We start from the raw sequence: 14707 nt of genomic DNA on the forward strand, positions 1-14707 counted from the left end.
GATCCGTCTCTTATTCCTCCTCAGTTCCCTGAACAAGGAGTCACATGTGGCTCTAACAGTAAGAGGGAAACTGATTAAGTACTGGATGCCAGGCAGAGCAGGGTAAAATCAAATGGGCTTCCATACAGCCTTGAAGTGTGTTCTGCTGGTTGCCAGATGCCACCTTCGGGGTTAATTCCAAAATCCAGAGGTCCTGGATTTTGCAATGGCGGGAGCAGAGTAGGGGACTTGAAGTTTCCAACAGCGAAGAGGGTGGTGTGTGTGAGATTGACAGAAATCTACTTCTCTGAGTGTGATGGCTTGTTTATTTGGCAAAGTTTGGCTCTTTGAGAAAAGAATGGATTACACTTCTAGTCTTTTTTTTTTTTTTTTTTTTACAGGCAGAGTGGATAGTGAGAGAGAGAGAGAGACAGAGAGAAAGGTCTTCCTTTTTTGCCGTTGGTTCACCCTCCAATGGCTGCTGCGGCCGGCACATCTTGCTGATCCGAAGCCAGGAGCCAGGTGCTTCTCCTGGTCTCCCATCGGGTGCAGGGCCCAAGGACTTGGGCCATCCTCCACTGCCTTCCCGGGCCACAGCAGAGAGCTAGCCTGGAAGAGGGGCAACCGGGATAGAATCTGGCACCCCAACCGGGACTAGAACCCGGTGTGCCGGCGCCGCAAGGCGGAGGATTAGCCTGTTAAGCCACGGCGCCAGCCACTTCTACAGTCTTCATGCTTTTTAAAGTGTTACTGATCTTGAGTCTTAAAAAGTTCTGATTTTATCTGGCCTTGCCAGTCCTGTCCCTGGGCCCTCGTTGCCATGTCAGTAGGCTGTAACTAGAGATTGATCATGTAAGAAGTGTTTTGTCAGACGAGTCTGTCTCCATATTGTTGGGACCCCGCCATCACAGTTCCACTTCCCTTATGAGTTACAGCCTGGCTGCTTACACCTGACACTGGTCTCCAGCCTCCTTGCCATCAGTATCATAAAGCAGGTACTGGAACTCCACATCTTGCCCGGTGTGGATACTCGGGCCGAACACGCGGGATATGAAAGAAGCAGACCCGGCTGGGACCTTAGCCTGAGCAGCTGACTCAAACATCACTTCCAAGCAGCAAAGACTTGGCACAGCAGCTGAGGGGTCCTGGCCAGCTGGCGCTTCTGATCCACCGTCTTCCTCTCAGCTTTCCCTCAGGGTGGATATAGCTGATGTCCTTGTTTTGCTTCTTCTTATTTGTGTTCAAATGCCAGCATTCTTCCTTGATAGATGGCAAAGTCTCTGGGGTATCCAAGTGGGCAGAGAGGAGCCGGTGGTATCAGGTAACCTTTCCTGAGGTTCATCCTCAGAGGATCCAAGCCGCTGTGTTCTCTTGGACTGTCTTCAACCAAGTGGATTCCGCAGTGCCAAGCCTCAGGATATCAAAGAGCCGCTTACAAAATCTTTGCTCCTTCTTAAGACGTGGAATGATTTAGCCAAGAGGACAGCCTGCCAGCAAATCTCACAAAGGCTAGAAGTCTGATACAAAGCCCAGGGACCATGAGAGTGTGTTCTGGTGGAAACGCCACAGTTGCTCCTTCCCAATTCTCATTACCAATCTACAAAAAGTACTTAGGTACAAAATGACAAAAGAGAGTGTATCAAGGACTGCAATTATAAAAACCGGGCAGCCAACCACACCCCTAAGTCGCACATTTTTCAGCTCCAACTTTGTTCTCTTCAACTAATGGAATTTCAATTTCCATCGCATCTGCTGATAAAGTGTCAAGTTGTAAAGAACTGAATACTGACAATACCATGAGCTATGAGATCAAAAGTTGTTGCTGAGCCATAGCCAAGGGAAAGTGGTCAACTATACACATATACTCTGTTCTTATGAGCACACTAATTGTAACGTCACAGCTCCCCAAGTGTCTGACAATTGTGCGGAGATTATCACCCTAAAGATTCTAGCAGGTGTTACTGTAGAAACACAAAAATCAATACTACATTCGTTTGGTTGAAATTTGGAACCACAGTTACAGCCACAGGTGATGATCAACACCATCACCTCCATGTAGTCATGTCCAAGACATCAGTGATTAGTGCCAAGACATGAAGAGTTGAGTCAATATTAGCATACACTACCTACCCTGATATAGAACTGAGGTCTCGCTCAATATCCCAGGGATACCACTAAACCTTACAACTTTCAAAAGGTGGTTGAACTATTACACAGATTTTTCTTTAAAGATTTATTTATTTATTTGGAATAGCAGAGTGATGGAAGGGGAGAGAGAGAAAGAGAGAAGCACTTTCATCCCTAAATGAGCACAACAGCCAGGGCTGGGCAAGGCTGAAACCAGGAGCCAGGAACTCCATGCGGGTCTTCCAGGTGAGTGCTGGGAACCCAAATACTTGGGCCATTTCTGCTGCAGGAAGCTGGATTGGAAATGGAGGAACTGGGATTAGAATCAGGATTCCAATAAAGAATATCAATGCCATAAGTGACAGTTTAACCTACTACACCACAAAGCTGGTTGCTACACAGATTATTATGTACAGAACAACTGTCAGTTGAAGGCACATTAAGTACTGTTTTAGAAGAACTTATAGAGATGAAGATGCCAGAAACAAACCCAAAACAGTGCAGGTCTATTGACAATAGTTACCACAAAGCTTCTGAATGGTCTTTGGCAAATAGTTTTTACCCCTGGTGGCCCTATTAATTGACTTTTAAGAGATGTAGGTAGGACTACTGCCAGCAAAGCACTTTATAGACTATATCTAGATAAGCTATGAGGGAGCCCTTGGAAAGACATTTACACAAAGGGTTACTATTAAGCAATCCATGGAAATGTGTTGGGGACATCTCTGGTTTTGGTCTATCTATAAGCTAAAACAAGTGTTTTATAAGTTATTTTGATACAATTTAAGAAAACAGCAGGTGCTTAATAGACTTATGAAAATGTCATTACTAAAGAATTTCTTCTTTTTAAAATTAAAAAGAAATGTCATAATGTTGACAAGAAAGAGGCAGTAAATCCGCCAATGTAGGTGACAGATGATTTCAAGCTTATTATGGACTTGATTTATTGGGTCATTTTTCAACCTGTTATACCCAAAGAGGGAATTCTTGTAGATTTTGACATTTTTCTCCCCTTTGATATAATGCAATGTTTACAATCCTTTGCAATTAGAACTTCTGTGATGTGTATGAGTAATAGGTTTTGTTTTTTTAAAAATCATTTAATTAAAAGAAAAATATGATCCTAGAAAAATAAGTATGTGAATGAATTAATGTGCTTTTATGCCATGAATTTCAGATTTATATCTTTAGCCTTAACTTCTGCTTGGAACTTGGAATGTGCCTATTTGACTGCTCTACTTGAATGTTCCACGTACATCCTGAATTTAAGAAAACAAGACACAGCCTTTTCGCCATGCAGTGACCACTCTGATGGTCTCTGCTCTAGTGAATAGCAACGTAAGCTATCCCACCACTTGGTCTAGGAAACTTGGAGCCCTTCTTGTTCATCTCTTTCCTTCATCCTCCCTGTCACTAAGCCTGTTCAATTCTACTCCCCAAGTAACTGTTGGATTAGCCCATGCTCATTCTTTCTATGACCACTTGCCAGTCCAGCCACCATTATTTCTTTATAGAAACACAATAGCCTGATAGCTGCTCTCCCTGTTTCTACTTCTGTCACTCCCCAGTTATTCATAGGGCAGCAAGGGTGGTCATCCTCATCTGTGAGTCGTATGTTACTCCTCAATTCAATGCCTCTCAATCTCTTCTGGTTTTATTTGAAAGAATAGCCAACCTTCTTAGCATGACCGACGGTAACTATGTGATCTGCTGCTGGCCTGCTGCACGCTTACTGCCTATGCTTTAGCCTCACTGGTCCTCCCTCAGCATCTCAAACCAGTTGAACTCTCTTATCCCAGGCCTTTGCACATGCTGATCCCTCCCTTGGTATGTTTTCTCCCCACTTTTCAATACCTCGACTATTTTGATGCCTCAGGTCATTCCTGCTAAGGCAGTCTCCTATCCCTTAAGTCTTCGATTCAGTTCCTTGCTTGTTTCCATCATAACGTTCATCAAAGTTGTTGAATATTTTGTTTTCTCTTTTCCCCTCCATATAATGTGAGTTCCATGAAGGCAGAAGCCATGCCTGATTTGGTTCATCAGTGGGTTTCTCATGTCTGACACATAATGGTGCTCTATAATATTTGTTTATTTCACTGAATCAATGGAAGAACTTAGAATAATAAAAAGAGGGCTTCAGACAGAAACCATGGAAGCACTAACATAACCTCTGGAGGTACTTCCAAGAGGAAACTTGGAAGAATGAGTTTAAGATGGAGGACTTTACCAGAGCATTCTGAGAGCTAAGCAAAGAGCAGACTTCAAGAAGGAGGCTTAGAGAGGAGACATGTGGCACATGCCATCCGTATCAGTAAGAGGGGGGTTGAAAGCCGTTCACTGGATTTGCATGTGTCCTGCGTGACCTTGGCAGAAGAAATTTCAAGACCTTTTGGTGAAGGAGAAGGCAGGTTATGCGGAAGTTATAAATGAGTCTGGAACCATCCAATACCTGCTCAGCGGCTCCTGTTAGCCGTAGGTGAGCTGAGTGGAGGGAGGGCGAAGAGAAGTGTAAGAATGAGAGCTGAGTGGCCACAGTCAGTGGAATTTGGCCTCCCTGGGATGGCAAGAGGAAGCAGAAACCGAAACCCAGCTGGAAGAAAGGTTTTGTGGAACCATAGGGGCTGGGAGATGCAGGGCTTACAAAAATGTCAAAGCCCAGGCCCAACATGAAGTTAATTAAATCAAATCTTTGGAGATCTTTTTTTTTTTTTTTTTTAAGTACACAGGCTCTTCCAAAGACACCCTGTGGTTGAGAAATGCTCATTTAATTTTCTGTCATCTTTATTTATGTTGAGACATTTATGATTGGGAAGAGAGAGATTTGGCCTTGCTGGGCAGACAGACACTGTGTTAGATAAACACCAACCGGAAGCAACAAAAGTTAGCAGCTACCTTCGCCTTTACCCAGCCAAACTGCTTTGAATCCATGTATCCATTCACTTGGATTTTGATTGTGGTACAGTATATACAACATAAAATTTGTTTACTCTTAGCCATTTTTAAGTACGCAGCTCAGTATTAAGTACATTCACACTGTTGTGCAGCCAATTTCCAGAGCTCTCATCTTGCAAATCTTAAACTCTGTGCTCAGTACACCACACGGCCCTGTCCCTCCCCTGCCCTAGCCTTTGGCTACCGGCATCCTACTTACTATCTCTGAGTTGGCTGCTCCAGATACTTCAAGTCAGTGGCTCATACAGTTATGCCTGGCTTATTTCACTTAGTATAATGCCTCAAGTTTTATTTATTTGTAGCAAGTGTCAGAATTTATTTCCTTTTCAAAGCTGAAAAATATTCCATTGCATGCATATCCCACATTTTGTTTATCCATCCAGGTGTTAATAGACTTTGGGTCTCTTTATGTTTTAGATATTGCGAAGATGATTGTCAAAAAAAAAAAAAATCTCTTGGAGACCTGGCTTTCAAACTTTTGAGTATTGTTACAAGTAGGATTGCTGGAACATGTGGTAATTTTGATTTTTTGGGGGAATTGCCATACTGTTTTCCATTTTTAAAAATTTGATTTGACATGTAGGATCTCTGTCATTAATGTGCTGTACACTGTTATTTAATGCTCTAACTAGTACTCCAACAGTATTTTTCACTTTGTGTTGCTATGTGGGGGCAAACTGTTGAAATATTTACTTAATATATACTAAACTGATCTTCTGTATATAAAGAGAATTGAAAATGAATCTTGATGTGAATGCAAGGGGAGATCGAGCGGGAAAGGGGAGGGTTGCGGGTGGGAGGGAAGTTATGGAGGGGGGGAAGCCATTGTAATCCATAAGCTGTACTTTGGAAATTTATATTCATTAAATAAAAGATTAAAAAAAATTTGATTTGAAAGGAAAAGTAACAGAAGGAGAGACAGAGGGAGATTGATCTTCCATGTGCTGGTTCATCCCACCAAATAGCTGTAATAACTGGGGGTGGGCCAATGTGAAGGCAGGTGCCAGAAACTCCATCCTGGTCTCCCACATGGTGGTAGGAGCCCCCATACATGAGCCATTTTCTGCTGCCTTTCCAACACATTAGCAGGGAGCTAGATCAGAAGCAGAACAGCTGGGACTTGAACTGATGCTCTGATATGGGATTCCAGCATTGTAAGTGGCAGCTTAACATACTGTACCACAATGCCAGCCCTCACTTTATGTTCTTATCAACAGTATACATGGGTTTCAGTTTCTCCACATCCTTGCCAACACTTATTTTCTGCTTAAAAAAAAAAAAAACACCCTTTTATAGTAATCATGCTAATGAATGTAAGATGGTTACATCCTTGCATTTACATTTTTATTTCTAAACTTTCTGAGCTGGGCAGTGGTGGATGCTATCGGATTGTTTCAATGGATCTCCACTGTGTGGAGGATTAGGGGAATGGATATTGGACTTCATCACTGTCCTGCCTTGTTCTTTTTATTTAAATTCCTGACATTGAAAATTAAAACTTGTGAATGATTACAAGTCCTCTTCTATTGAAGCATTCTCTCTCTGGGAAAGACACCTGCAGACACTCTTGTCTGAAGTTGTCTATCACTCTAGGCCCAGAGAAATGCTGGGAGGGTAGATTCCACTTCTCTGTGCAGTTCTGTGCTACTTGTTTTATTAGGACTGAGATGGCCAAAGGATAACGACATGTAGAAGGAATTGGGGTGGACCACGCTCCTGACCTTCCTCTTTGGTCCCATCTTCACAGGACATCAGTCTGGGAGGGGAAAGCATGAGTGCTTGCTGGTAGATCCAGAAGTAGGGTCTGCTTGATTGATTTAAAATACATCCATGATCGGTGAGACTGTGCCAAATACCGTACCTTGTTTCTCATCTCATTTTTATAATACTTTATGAGATAGATGTTGTCTGACAGGTAGGAAACTGGGTCTTTATGTTCTGCCAAGATCAAGCAGCTAGTATGTGGTAGAGCTGGATTTTTAACTCAAGTCTGTGTCCTGATTCCATATACTGATTAGTCTACTATGTTTAAGTTGGCTGACTACAACTCAACCTCTTCTGGAATCTGAACTTGGCAAGGGAGAACTGGAGCTAAGTTATATTGCCGGGGCAGCAAGTGAAGAGACCATCTTGCCTTGAGGAAAACCCTGGCTGGGCTTTCCACATCCAAATTCATGAGCTAGGCAGAAAATAATTTGTTAAACTCTACATTTTTAGGTCTCTTTGAAGAGGGTCTCTTATTGACCCTCAGAAATCTCAAGAATTTTGTCCTCCCCTAACTAGTCCTGATAATGTCAGTACTATGCCTGCCTTTACTCCCCTTGGGATCTGTGATGGCTATTTCTATGTGTTGATTTGATTGGGCCATGGGGAGTTCAGATTAAGTGTTGTTTCAGGGTGGGTCTATCAGGGTGTTTCTGGGTGATATTAGTATTTGAACAGGTGGACTCAGTAAAGTAGGTTGCCCATCCCAGTGTGGGTGGGCATTGATCCATTGATAACCTGAAAAGAACAAATGGTGGAAGAAGGAAGCATTTGCTTCTTTTGCTTTCTGCCTTGTAAATCATAAGTCCTGCTTGAGCTGGGATACGGTCTGCTACTGCCCTCAGACTAGAATTTACATGATTGGCTGTCTGAGTTCTTGGGTCCTTGGACTTGAAGTGAATTATTCCACCTTCTTTCTTGAATCTCTAGCTTTCAGACAGCAGATCTTGGGGCTTCTCAGCCTTCACAATTTTGTGAGTCAATTTCTCATATATACATTCTCCCATTATAATCACTATATATATATATATCCATATTTATGTCCTAATATAATCTTATATTAGTTCTGTTCTCTGGATAGCCCAGAAGACAAGTATGTAAAAAGTAATTTTGAGACATAAATGTAGAGTGACAGTTTGGTAGAATAAAACATTCTTTGATGTCGTGATGTTTGTGAAGAGCCTAGAATTAAAGAACTAAACAGAGAACACTTTTCTCAAGTCTCTTCCTCAATGAGTGAGGAATATTTAATGGAAAAGTAAGGGGAAAAGCTTACCTTAAGCTTACGTGAAGGAAGGTTCTTGTACTCAGGAGACAGTCTAGAGTATGCCACCACAAAGCTTCCAGAATGCTGAGCCCCAGTGTGAGTTCAGGATTTTACCTTCTGTGCCAAGAGGTATGGTTGCTCTTTCTTTACTTCCCTGTCAAAGTACTTGTCCTACACAACCCAAGCTTGTAGACCACATGGCTGTTTGAAGACCTCTACTTACTAATGAGTGAAAAAAAAAATGGACACCTCTTGCATTGTTTGCTTTGACTTTTTGTGTCAGCAGAAAAGGTGCAGCTAGATGACAGTTTGTGCCCAGTGGTACCATTTTGTTCAAGGGCACCTTTCTACTTCATTGGGTTTCACATAGGTATCTGCATGGTTCTGCAGTATTCAAGCCAATTTGCCTTTGTCGTCCTCCATGGCCCCAGTACTGGATTAGAAACTCTCACAGCACATGCTGAATATACCTTATCCTGCTGCGTTCTGTTTGTTTACCAAACTGCAAAGTCACTGTGGGCATTCACCAGTTAGCACCAGCAGCTGGCACATAGTAGCACAGTTCGATACTCAAATAACTCAGCATTGTGCTCTGTAAATAATTCCTCACTGAGCACGCCTAGGTCCCATGCACAAGTCACAATTACTACTTAATTTATTTAACTTCTCACGACAGCTTTATGAAAGGAAGTTTTTATTACTCTCACTTTATATTCAAGGAAACAGAGAAAGATTAGAAACTGGGGCAAGTATTTAGCTGTATCCCATATCAGAGTACCTTGGGTTCAATACCCAGTGTTGGCTCTCAGATCCAGCTTCCTGCTACTGGTAGGCAGCGGTGACGGCTCAAGTAGTTGAATTTCTGCCACCTATGTGACTGACTTGGACTGAGTTCCCAGCTCTTGGTTTCATCCTGGTCCAGGCCCAGACATTTTGCACATTTGTGTAGTGAATCACTGGATGGGAGAACCGCCCCTCCTCTCCCCTCCCCTCCCCTTCCCTATTTTAAAAGCTGAGAAAGTCACCAAACTCATCTCATAGCTACCAAGTAGAGTTTGAGCCTAGGCATTCTGGCTCTTAAGTAATTAAGCTGGCTTTGAATGAAAGAAAAACAGGAAAGTAAGGGAAACAGGACTTTGTTCTGTCTGAATTTCCTTCGTAGGCAAGAAAGTGCCAACTCATTTTTGGTGGACTAGGCCAGGATGACATGGAGCTGGAGAGGGGACAGAGTCCCGGTGAAAACCAAGCCAAAGGCCAGCCCAACTCAAAAGTGCCAGGAGAAAAAGGAATATCCACTAGAGAGAGCAAGGGGTTCATGGTGGTGGTAGGCAAGGGCTGTTGGTCTTCCCATAGCATCCTCTTATCTCTCCCCAGCATAAAACTGGCCCTGGGAGAGTTGGCCATGACAGGAGAGTGTGATACCCAAGGCTTCAAGTTTCTTTCCTAATATCACCCCAACAGCAACAAATCAGGTATCTTACTGTACTAGTATTTGTTATATCTTCATTATCATCAGAGAGTAGATAATGTATACATATGTTGAAAGATTCAAAATGATGGTATCTGTGTTTTATTCATAGACATACCTCCCAATACCAACTCATAAAGTATATACAAAGGGCCTTCAAAAACTCATGGAAAACTCAGATTATCTTTATTTTTCCTTACAAAGTTTTTGAAGCCTCCTTAAACTTGTATATGCATAACACTCGAAGACTATATCTGAAACTCTTAACACCATATAAATATGTATACATGTACACATACATACTCCTATGGAAAGAGATAAAGTGAGCTACCTGTTTTCATTTCCCTTTTATATCAGTGTGGGAATATGTGCCTTATTGTTTTCCACTTGAGTGTCTTTACAGAATATTTTTTATCAGTACATGTAAAATGACTTTATTGGTTTATTGGCTGTATAGTTGTCAAATGATGAAATATTCCATAAATTATCTAAACTAGTATCCAGCTGATGGTCATTTAGGGGTTTTAAATTTCCATGGAAACAATATTCCTTCTTTGAAGGAAAGTACACAAGCATGTCTCAAGGATATACTAGTATAACCAGAAACATTTTACCTAGAATTCTTTTTTTTTTTTTTTTTTTTTTTTTGACAGGCAGAGTGGACAGTGAGAGAGAAAGACAGAGAGAAAGGTCTTCCTTTGCCATTGGTTCACCCTCTAATGGCCGCCGCGGCCGGCGTGCTGCAGCTGGCGCACCGCGCTGATCTGAAGGCAGGAGCCAGGTGCTTCTCCTGTTCTCCCATGCAGGTGCAGGGCCCAAGGACTGGGCCATCCTCCACTGCACTCCTGGGCCATAGCAGAGAGCTGGCCTGGGACTAGAACCCGGTGTGCCGGCGCCGCAAGGCAGAGGATTAGCCTATTGAGTCACGGTGCCGGCCGCCCCTCTTCTGATTCAGCTCTCTGCTAATGGCCTGGGAAAGCAGTGGAAGATGGCCCAAGTGCTTGGGCCCCTGCACCCGCATGAGAGGCCCAGAAGAAGCTCCTGGCATTAGCTCAGTCCAGCTCCAGCTGTTGCAAGCCATTTGGGGAGTGAATCAGCAGATGGAAGACATTTCTATCCGTTTCTCCCTCTCTCTGTAACTCTACCTCTCAGATAAATAAATTTAAAAATTTATTCATATTAATTTATTTGAAAAAGAGAGAGAGAGAAGAGAAATATGCTCACAACAGCCCTGGTTGGTCCAGGCCAAAGTCAGGAACCAGAAATTCTGAGTCTCCCTGTGGGCAGCCAAAACCCAAGTACTTACGTCAACATCTGCTGTCTCCCTCAATGTGCATTAGCAGGAAGCTGGATAGGAAGGGAAGGTGGGACTCAATCCCAGGCACTCCGATATGGGATGGAGGTATCCCAAGTGGGCTTAACCTACTGCACCATAATATCCACCCCTAGAATAGTTTTCTTAACCCTGCTATTGAGATATTACTGATGCTATCACATTTCTAGTACTCAAGAGCTCTTTGCTTGAAGAATATTTTTTCTATATTACTATGTAACTGTTTTACAAATGAATATCTTCTCCTGGTTCCCTAGACATTAACATGCGGTATATATTATTCCACTTACACTTTTCTTCTCAGTCAGCCTTCTCCCAACACTCTCCTCCATATACCCAGCTATTTTATTGTCACCAAGTCCAGAGTTCCTCTATCTCAGCCTTTCCATGGAATAAACTTTGAGCATTCTTTGAAGAGTAAGAGACTGTAGTTACTTAGTGGTAGGGCTTGGCAGAGGAATCTGGCCTCTTCTCGCTATGACTTTGAGCTAGTGATGTACTAGACTTGGCTCACACTGGGCTCTTCCCAACGAAAGGTTCAATATTCTCTGCTGGTAGTCTGAAAGTGGTTATGATAGTATTTACACTGCTGAATGTGGCCATCATTGCCAATGCTACCTACCCCCTCAAGCCATTTATTCACATTTATCAGCACTTGCTGCTTCGAACAAATCCCCATCTCAGCCTCATTTCAAGCCTGGTTCTGCAAAGGTTCGGTATCTCCATTCTTGAGCTTCCATGTTGTGATGTAACATAAGTTTTGTTTGTCTTTAGTCTCCTTTTCTACATGCAATCAGATTTCTAGTTTGACAGGCCAAGCTATATCTACTCATTCATCTTTGACTTTTAAGACTTTTTTTCTTTGCTTCTGTTATAACTTCTCTATCCTCTTTATTTGATGAATTAATAGAGGAGAACTTTGAGATAAACCTGTACCCTCCTAATCAGAAGTCTTGTCCTAGATTCATAGCCTGAAAAGACATATTGTCATAGCACAGCTGGAGGTGGAGTTCAGGACTGGATAGATAAGCCTGAAATCTGAGGGAGTTTGTCCAACTCAAAGAAGAGATGAATCTAACAAAATCCTGCCTTTGATCATGATGAAAACAGTTACTTGGTATTTTATGTGTCAGGTGCTATACTTCACATAGTCAATCCTATTTAATCCTCCTATGAGGTAACTAAATCACCACCCACATTTTAGAGATTGAACATATTGAGACTCTCAAGGCCTATGCAAACGAAGGTCACAGTCTTATGAATGAGAGAGCCAGGCATGTAAACTGACATATGCCTGAAATCTCTCTCTTGATTCCCGGTCTGGTTTATTATGAACTTCTTGTGACTCATTCCTAACCACCAAGAACAGATTCGGGATCAAAGTTTAGTTTTATGAACCACTGTATATAAGTGAAAACAGGGATATTCAACGTAGATTTCTAGAGTCTTGATGCTCTTCAAATTCATTTCAGAAATGAAAACACAATCATCTTAGGAACTGGTTGATGAGAACTAGTTTATGTTTGGTTCTACCTGAAGATATTCCGCCTGTGTTTTCAAAGCATACTGCACATTCTGCATTCTTCTAGATTAGTCTTCATCTTGTTATACCTTTTTAGGCTCTAGGACCCATAGATGTTTAAATAGGCAATGCTATTTAGCCCTCAAGGAATGCTGAGTTCCCAGAGTTCTAATAAAATAGAAAGCTGAATTTTAATACAACATTACTTTTATGTGTCAACTTAACTGGATCACAGGGTGTCCAGATCACTGGCTAGACATTATTTCTAGGTGTGTTTTTATAAGGGTGCCTCTGGATGAGATTAATATTAGAATTGGTCCATTGACTATACCATGTTTTTCTTCCTAGTGTAGCTGGGCATCATCCAATGCATTGAAGGCCTGAATGAAACATAAAGGCAGAGGAAGGGAGATGATCTAAGCCTGATGATCTTCAGCATTTCTTTTAAAACATCAACAGTAACTTGTACTTTTTAACATTTATGTTTGCCATTCTGGAATTAATTTGATTTAAAAAAAAACTCTGCTATATTTCCTTCCCTATTCCAAACACGTAGCCAGAGTGCTCTTCGCACTCCTTTGTCTTGGGGGTTTTTGCACAGAGAAGGCAGAACTAGCTGATATCAAAGGCTCCTTCTGTCTTTGATAAGGGACAATTTTCATCAAGGAGATGATGCCAGGGATCTTCACGGATGAGGGAGAAAAGGAAGCCTCTTTGAGAAAAGAGGGGAATCAGGGAGACACCATCCATGTAAGTATTGCACTAAGTGAGGACCAGAGCCTACCCCAGCACTTAAGTTGTAGCCTGGGGTGATGAGACCCCAGGGGGTGCCTAAAACCGATGGGGATTTCCAGCCTCAGGAGATTCTGAGCTCCACAAGCAGAATGGAAAGAGCAGAGGCAATGAACAAAAGCAGACCCCAGGAACTCAGATGAGAAGCTCCTAGAAATTACCCTGGTGCACTGATTAGAGGCCTCCTCTAGTGTGGGGCCAGGGACTTTGGCTCCATCTTTGGATGGAATACCCACTCCCCCGCCTCCACAAGCCTTTTTGGAGCCTCCAAGTTAGGCTGAAGTTGCTGTAAGAGAATAGTGAGGCTGGCGCCGCGGCTCACGTGGGTAATCCTCTGCCTGCGGCACCGGCACACTGGGTTCTAGTCCCGGTCAGGGCACCAGATTCTGTCCTGATTGCCCCTCTTCCAGTCCAGCTCTTTGCTGTGGCCTGGGACTGCAGTGGAGGATGGCTCAGGTCCTTGGGCCCTGCACCGGCATGGGAGATCAGGAGAAGCACCTGGCTCCTGGCTTCAGATCAGCACGGTGCACCGGCCATAGCGGCCATTGTGGGGTGAACCAACGGCAAAGGAAGACCTTTCTCTCTGTCTCTCTCTCTCTCACTGTCCACTCTGCCTGTCAAAATAAATAAATAAATAAATAAATAAAAATTAAAAAAAAGAGAATAGTGAACAGCCCTGTTTCTCAGACACAATATTGCTCCTCTTTCTTTCCACTGTACTTGGGTGGTTATAACTGATAGATTTAGCTGTTTGAAAATGTAATTGTTTGACTCAGTATGGCTCAGATGAGTTTAACCAATAAACTGAATGGAAAGCCAGTGCCATTTCTCCAGTGATTTATAATTTAAAACCCTGTAGGGGAAATGGTTGGGTGGACTTACATCCACTCCCATAATGTGGTGCTTTTGCCCAGTCCCAGGCCTGAAGGGTTCTTTCAGACTTCTGTATCTTCACTATATTGGCATCGTCCATTGCTAGTTCCTACCCTTCCCCTTACAGGAGGAATTGTTTACTCATAAACATCTTCTGACTACATTTGCACTTTAAAAAGTTAATGGAAAGTGGAATTCATGTTTGTTTTGGTATAAAAAACTTGAGATCCATGCATAATTTTTCCATACTATGCATTTCCATGAACTTTTTGAAATACTCTCATGTTGCAGATAAAGAAGATAAGGATTCTTCCACTGCAGGGGACGCATGGAAGGCCTTTAAAAGGAAGCTGTATTTGGGCTGGATCTTGAAACAAAACCTGTAGATCTGGCGGCTTTGGGGATAAAGTGTCATTTGAGCCTGAGCTGATAACATGGATAACAGCATCTGGATAAGCTCAGAGTATGAGAAGCAGAGAGAAGAGGCTTGGAGAAGCCTGAGGGAGGGAATAGAGAGGAGTGTTTCCTGGAACAGAGAGTGGGTAGTAATTGCAGTGTGATATAGTTCTGATTGCTGAGATCATAGATGTGCCTGACAACAGGATTTCATAAGGATGGGCGCTGATCCCA

Source organism: Lepus europaeus, chromosome 14 (genome assembly GCF_033115175.1).
Source record: "Lepus europaeus isolate LE1 chromosome 14, mLepTim1.pri, whole genome shotgun sequence".
NCBI classification, from domain to species: domain Eukaryota; kingdom Metazoa; phylum Chordata; class Mammalia; order Lagomorpha; family Leporidae; genus Lepus; species Lepus europaeus.